The 7850-nt window shown below is 38.8% G+C and overlaps 1 protein-coding gene across 1 annotated transcript in view; it reads right to left on the reverse strand.

Moving 5' to 3' along the window:
- Window positions 1–7444, reverse strand: part of LOC139718732 (ADP-ribosylation factor 6) — a 47699-nt gene extending 40255 nt beyond the window's left edge. The window contains exon 1 of the mRNA XM_071630196.1: window positions 7320–7444. The gene's annotated coding sequence lies outside the window, so the exon portion shown is untranslated. The remainder of the gene's footprint in view (window positions 1–7319) is intronic.
- Window positions 7445–7850: the final 406 nt, after the last annotated feature.

Consider the following 7850-nt stretch of genomic DNA (forward strand, 5'->3'; position numbering starts at 1 on the left):
TAGAATTTAACATTTAATATTATTACATCATTGAGAAAAAAATGCCTAAACCATTTTATTAGGTCTTTAAAGGGATAGTACAGTATTGGTGGAGATGAGAATTGGGCTTTTAACTTTTTGCGAAATACCAAGAAAACGCTTATGATATAGTACAGAGCATACCATTTTAAGAGGAATTCAAAGTTTATTTGATGAAAATCGGGTTTGGAATGACTGAAACATCCAAAAACAAAGTAAAACAAAGCGATCGTAATAAAGTGTGGGTCCCACACTTTATTAGAATCACTCTTTTTTGGATATCTCAGCCATTTCAAAACCAATTTTCATCAAATAAACGTTGAATTCCTCATAGAATTACATGCTCTTTCATATTTTATAGGAGGTTTCTCATTATCTCACCAAAAAATGTTAGAAACCTGAAATTAGGTCTCAACCAAAACTGTACGATCCCTTTAACTGTTGGTTGCGGTGAGTATACAGCTTTTAACTTTCTGCAAAAATATACTATAAAACCACTCTATGAAATGTTATTTCAAGAGCATGTAGTATAAAGAGGAATTAAAAGTTTATTTGATGAAAATTGGTTTTGAAATGGCTGATGTCCAAAAACAAAGTAAAGCAAAGTGATCACTATTACAAGGTGGGTCCCACCTTTTATTAAGATCGCTTTATTTTGGATATCTCAGCCTGAGCTCTTTCAAAACCAGTTTTTATCAAATAAACTTTGAATACCGTACCTCTTAGAATTATTTTCTGTCATATTTCAGGAGAGGTTTCTAATTACATGTATCTCAAAAAATCATAACTGAAAAACGTTGGAAACCTGAAGCCTCACCTCAATCAATACTGTTGTGCCATCCCTAAGTTATTAAATGTACAATCATTAGGCGTTTTCACATCAGCCCGATAAAAATCCAAGCTCGAGAAATTTTTCGCGATTGCGAATTAGCGCGCCATTTCATTTCTTATTCACATCAGCCCGAAGAGAATTAGCCCGAATTTTTGTCGAGCTAATTCGACAGCTGAGTATGTGCAAACAGCATCAGTAATGTGTGTGCCCTCTCAAAAATTCCTCATGATTTGTGTGCAGTTTGCCTCGATCGATCGAGTCACACACGCTAGGCATGATGGGATTCATCGCGCTAATTTCTCGAGTCGTTTTCACATTATCAAATAGCGCGCTACTATCCCGCTATTTCAGAAATTTCCCGAGTTGGACTCGAGAAATTTTCTCGATCAGAGCGATACAATTAGCGCGCTACTTTGTGTTCACATTATCAAATAGCGCGCTATTTCGCTGTCGGGAAAATTTCCCAAGTCAGAAAATAGCGCGCTATTTCCAAACATCGGGCTGATGTGAAAACGCCTATGATTATGACACAAATCAAACAGAATGAAACAAAAAAGTGTGATAACAATGGTACAGTAATTTCAAGAAAGTTTTTTTTTTTTTTTTTTCCACCAAAGTGGGCATGGCAGTCTACTGCCTGAAGCCACCTCTTTGACATTTATAACACTGTATGAGTCACATTCCTTTAATACAGACAAGAGTTCGATCGATTTTTGCATCTTGATGTAAAAATCAGTTTTCCTTAGCCTCCGATAACATGCATTAAAAAAGAAGAAATATTACATAAATTTCAAAACCTGTTTAATTTTGAATGTGTGTGAATGGATGCATCTGACGCACTGATCATCTAAAATATACGGTAAATCAAAACATCATACAGTAAACTTCTCTCCTAAAAATTTCATGGTATTGTCACATGTTCCAAGGAACTGGAACTATGATACATTTTATAATCCAATGCTTGTCATACACTGTAAAACATGATCCTATGTATTAAAACATATAGATGGTATCCCATGATGCACTATGTGACTTGTGACTGTTCCGCCTTGCTGTACAAAGTGTACCATGGTGCGTGAATCATTCTGTTGGAATCCCTAGAATTTGCAGTTTGCTGTAGAGTCTACTGTTTCAATTGTAATGGATTTTTTCTCTTTCTTTAGCAAGGGTTTTTTTTTTTTCTTTTTCTCTTTTAGCAGGGGGACGGGCTAATACAACAAGTGTGTTTGACAACTCACAGTCAGACACATAGGCTACTCATTCATAAATTAATTGAAACTCCAGATGTAGGAAATTAAATGGTACTGAATTGAAGGAAACTGCTAAAAAAAGATAAAAAAAGTCTCATTTGGTCCCCCCATGACCAATTCAAACATGCACTCTAACACAATGCTAGTCAAAACAGACGAGGGCCATTAATGATCTGACAGACATTTTCTTCCTGTTACTAAAAATCTAAATTCCATAGTACAGGAGATGAACTACATGTGCATAATTGGTGTAATATCATTACAGGTACTAAAGCTTCTTTTTCATTTTCCTTTAGAACATCAAAATGGGATACACTTATTAGAAGCAGAAATGTCACTGGATGTGCCATATGCACACCCTCATTGCTGGGCTACTGTCAATATGGAATAGTCTGTAGTGCAGAGATGTTCACAATATTCTGGGCCTGCTGATCTTGCACACAAATAGCATGCCAACATTTTTGGGAGATATTTAAGTACAGACTTGCCCTCATCCCTGAATCTACAAAGAAGTGCAGTTATCAAAGATTGACTCAGCACGAACGACATTGTAAACAAGAACCTACAATTGTAATGTATAAGAAGGAAAAAAAAAAGTGTGGGTAAATGTCTACTGTTACAGCACAGTGCAGTCTGCTTGCAAAGAGTTGACTGCAAGAACCATCTCTACATGTATGTCAACCCTATGGCCCGAATTCACGAAGGTGGTACAAATGAAACCATGGTTTAAACTATGGACAAAAACCATGGAGCGCCAAGTGTTGCATGGAATATTTCATTACGAAATCAGTCATTTCGTCGATGAAATAATTATCTTGTAACGAAATGACAACATTTTGTGTAAACTAAATGAACATTTCATCCACGAAATGATTATTTCGTTAACGAAACGGTAATTTTGTCGATGAAATGACCAATTTCGTAACGAAATATTCCGTGCGACACTTGACGCTCCATGGTTTTTGTCCATGGTTTAAACCATGGTTTCATTTGTACCACCTTCGTGAATTCGGGCCATTGAGCCTAAATTAAAACAGGACTACCATGGAAGTCACAAAAGAACTTCATTAACCCTCTGAGTACCACACTTAGTATTTCCTGTCCATGGGCAACTCCAGTATGTGAAATTTGTGCACACTTACTCATTGGCAGAGAGAGGGTTAATACCGGTACCCAAGCTATTTTTACAGTGCACTGTACATAAACACTTGTAGTCAGCACTGCAATGGCGCCACTCCTCACCCTGAAGTTTTCATGCAATTTGACGAGGTACAACAGAGTTTATCTGCAGACTTTCACATCAGCAAAGTGTGTGTGTGCAGTACTGTCAGAAACTAAATTTCCTGTGAGATTTAACAGTGCACACATGAAAGCACGAATGTGACAATTACCGGTATGCAATTTACTGCTGCACCCACCTCACAAAACACCTGTACTCCATACTGTGTGCTTTCCAGAGTTCTTCTTACATTTTAAGTGAAGCTTTCATCTCAATTAAACAACAATGACTCTCACTATTCTGATAAATGATTATGAGTTTGTTTTGTTTTGTTTTTTGCTTTTGTTTGTTTGTTTGTTTAGGGTTTTTTTAACGAGTATGCTGTGTGTTCTGAAAGAACCATGTCACTGAATTGCTTCATCAATGGAACCTCAATCCTCCTAAATTGATCAGTTGGATGTCAGTGATATCTGTAGCAAGTCTCCATACAAACAGTGTGCATAGTGTGTTAAAAAATACTGATTGATTTGTCTTCAATAACACCGATGGATGCTGAAAAAAAAATTACTTAATTATACATGAACTGTACTTATGTATGCACACATACATTGTAATATATATATCATCATAGTGTTGTAAAAAAGTCAGACATTGGTACTACTGGCCATGATAACTGGTTGCTAATTTCATTTGAATTATGGTTGCACTGTACAGTACTTTACATGAAAAGTTTTGTCCGCAAATGAGCAGGATAAAATCTGATGGCATTACACCATATCCAATCCTGATTTACTGGAAACAGAAAGACAAAATAGTATCTGGTGTGTTGCATGGAACATTTCGTTACGATGTAGCCACAGCCTGGTCCTTGCCAATCAATATATTGCATTCACCAGGTAAACAACATTACTGCAATAATTAATGTACACACATGCACAATGCTAATACACAAACGGCTACAAATGATCACATATCTGTAGTTGGGACACAGAAGGAATATAATTTTGGGAAGAAGAACTTCAACAGTCAGTCACTGCTCAGCAGCTGGTATGAGAAGGTACAACACCGTGTGATACGTCAAAAATTGCTTTTGTTGCCACACAGCAAAACTTACACATTGTACATGGGAATACAAGATAAAGTAAATGTATAAATGGATTCTAGACTAAGTTATACAAAGTACAATGTATCACAGCAATCCTTCAAAATTTCTGCCGCAAAATACAATCAGTGCATCTTCACACATCATCTACACGTATGCCTTGTACCGAATACCGCAACTTTTTCTGGGTCCTATTGTTTCTCACTTCCCTCCACATGGTCGGTTATTTCCTTGGAAAAAGGCAGAAATTACCCATAACAAATGGTCATCAGTGTACTTCATTAGGTCAGACTGTTGGCCGTGCAGTGGTACACTCAAGCAGCACGCACAACATTGTAGAAAAATCAAAGGTGACGCATATGGCGTGCTTGCCTTAACTGGAGCTGATACACTGTAGTAATAGATAGATTAATGTAAAGTACAATCTACACTGACATTTCTGTCAAAGAAGGGATAGGATTATATAAATGCCCGATCCAATGACGTGGTTGAAGAAGCAAGCCACCTTTAATTCAACCATAGTTTAACACTGTCCTTTCCAAGGTTCGATCGCCGGCTACATTAATTAGAAACCTGTGCTTTTGTGCGCAATAGAATTTTGGAACGAAAGGCCTAACCTTGCTTGGTGTGTGTGTGTGTGCATTTTTTTTTTTTTTAACTGACGATGGCCTAGAGTGAACAACCCTGTTTGCGGCAGCGGCAGGCCTTGTACAGGGTGCCTATTTGCGGCAGGGGCAGCTTCATTCATTGATGAAAAGGCCCAATTATGTGTCACTTTCCATAACACTTGCAAGTAACTCAGGACTGCTTGTATTCTTAAAACTAAGTAGGACTACAGGTGTAAGTACAGCTGTTCATGGGCTGTTTTATTGATGAATGAAAGTGCCCCTGTCAGAAATAGGCACCCTGTCGCAAACTCTACATCCTATAGAATACACACTATTCCTACTACTCACTGATTAAGTACTACATTTCACAAATACATACTTTCCAACCCTGAGACTTAATAAATCTAAACAAACAATATGAATATTCAGATTAAAACTGAACAGTTGGCAGGCATGCAAATATATCATTGATTGGTCATTTGTCATTGGCATCACATTCACCTGTAGTGTACATTTGGATTTGCACCAGGTAGCTGTCGAAACCACTGCTGCGCATGCTGGTGCAGCAGTTGATAACCTGCAGTAAAAAGCCTACAGCCCTACTTATTATACAACACCTAATTAGAAGTCAGAACATAGCTATCCAATTGGTCGATTGCCCATCACATGACAATCAACATTTAGTTAAAAGTTCCATCGCACGCTGTGCCTTTGGCTGTCAGCCTTGTAATTTTGTTTGAGCAAAAATGGATAGCGCATGGCTGATGTCAACCATTTCCATTGACTCCCGTGTTAAAACTCGCGATTGACTCGAAGTTTTTGCTCCATCGCATGGATCTGAGGTCACAATCAACAAACATTTGCCCCGTGCACTCAACAATTACAAGCCCACTTACAAGCGCGTTATTTTGTCACTCATTTTTGTAAACAACTTCAACCGATCGGCTTCATGTTAGTGCGTACATGGTGACTGTGACTGTGCAGCTACTCATTCGTCTTTCATGGAAAATAGTTGCCATTTCTATGCTAAATTCAAGAATTTGTGCTGTGTGGACCACATCTGTTGATGTTCAAACAAGGTGTTGTACAAAACAAATAGCCAGTCTAGTACCGGTACCTAGTGTATGGTCTTTACAATAGTGAATTACAATAGTGAATGGCCGCGCGTCGTTTGCAATGGACCACGATTTTGCACTCGGTGAAAGATGAGGCGCACAATTCAACTCCGCTTCGCCTCGTAGAATAGAGCGCCTCTAACTTTTATCTTGAACCATCGCAAACGACGCGCGGCCATTCACTATTGTAATTTGGGATATTTTACTATGGGTAGCGAGAATCCTGTGATCTCATTGGTCGAGAGCTATGTATTTATTTATACTGGCCGCACGCCGAGTCACAGTGGTAAACATGTTATCGCACACTTGTAGCAAGAGCACGCGCACTTGTAACAAAGGTTCGCGCACTCAGTACGAGACGCCTATTGGCTAAAACAACCATGCATCAGTTTTTTCTGAGGAGAAATCACGCGTCCAGTAAAAACTGATGCATGGTTTTCGGTCTCTCGTCTATGACAAGCCAAAAGGAAATGCATCCAGTAAATTTGTCATCGGGTAACGATAGAAAATTGGGTTTTTGGCAAGATTACCCATTCTTATTTCTATAAAACGGATGACGCACATGTCTTTTCGTGCGGCAGTCGGAATATAGTGTGCATGCGGTAACTATGGAATGCTTAACCCACGAGGCGAAGCCCAGTGGGTTAAGCATTCCATAGTTACCTTATGGTTATGGCATGCACACAATTCCAACTGACGCACTCAGACCTGTGCGTCATTTGTATACTATCTGACGAGCTGACAATGATTGTTGGCCCTGGCCTTGCCCCTCGTTCTTAGTGATTTAACTTACAATGTATAGAATATGTGCTTGTCATGTTTATAGTAAAGGAGTTCAGGGGCGAGCCATTTTCCACACAGTGCACGGTATCACTCGTTAAAAATGTACCTCCCATCCCACTACACTGCACTACTACACTCAGTATACAGCCAGGCGAACAGCACAGCACATATATAGCACATGCACAGCACAGTCAGTACAGACCTCAGTAAAAGAATAATCTACGGATCACGGCATCCACTCCACACAGCTCCACATCGCAGTGCGTGGTTATGCACCGTTCACTCATTGACACACTCGGTAAATCAAACTTCCGGGGTAACATAAGATCAACGTTTGTGAAATATAACGAAACCTATTGTTAGAAAAAGAGCACAGGAGATGAAATATTTACCTAGATAGGTGAAAAACGCAACATTTTGTCCCTCATACCACTGACAACGACTGAAGAAGAGCAATTTGCGCTTCAATGGTCACACGGGAAACGTTAATTCTAGTCGCCTACATTCAAGCAATTATGCGCGGTTGCACGATGCCACATCACGACGTGAAACACTACGCTGAAAAAAATAGAGGGCAACAAATATATGTCATGAACCCCACGTTTTACGTTTAAATGTCACAGTTGGTAAAACTTCTTCACATTTAAAGTTATGGAATTTAGTTTACATCCGTATTTCGCGACTTGACTTCACATTATAGGCATTATTATGAAAGTAGATGGATACTTTCGTTTTTTCAATGTGAAACGCCCTGGGTGTGGTGACGTTATTGGTAGGCTCGTTCGCTGCTTGTTCTATTATGAATAGTCCCATGCTATCGAATTTAGTGTAGTCACGAAAATTAACAAAAACCGTTCACATAGTCCAAGTAATGAACGTTTTAATCAAAGAGATTATACCTACCTGTGGATTGTGAAGTACGT

This window comes from Diadema antillarum, unplaced genomic scaffold (assembly GCF_040938485.1).
Source record: "Diadema antillarum isolate AM-2024a unplaced genomic scaffold, OU_Dant_1.0 scf00000099, whole genome shotgun sequence".
NCBI lineage: Eukaryota > Metazoa > Echinodermata > Echinoidea > Diadematoida > Diadematidae > Diadema > Diadema antillarum.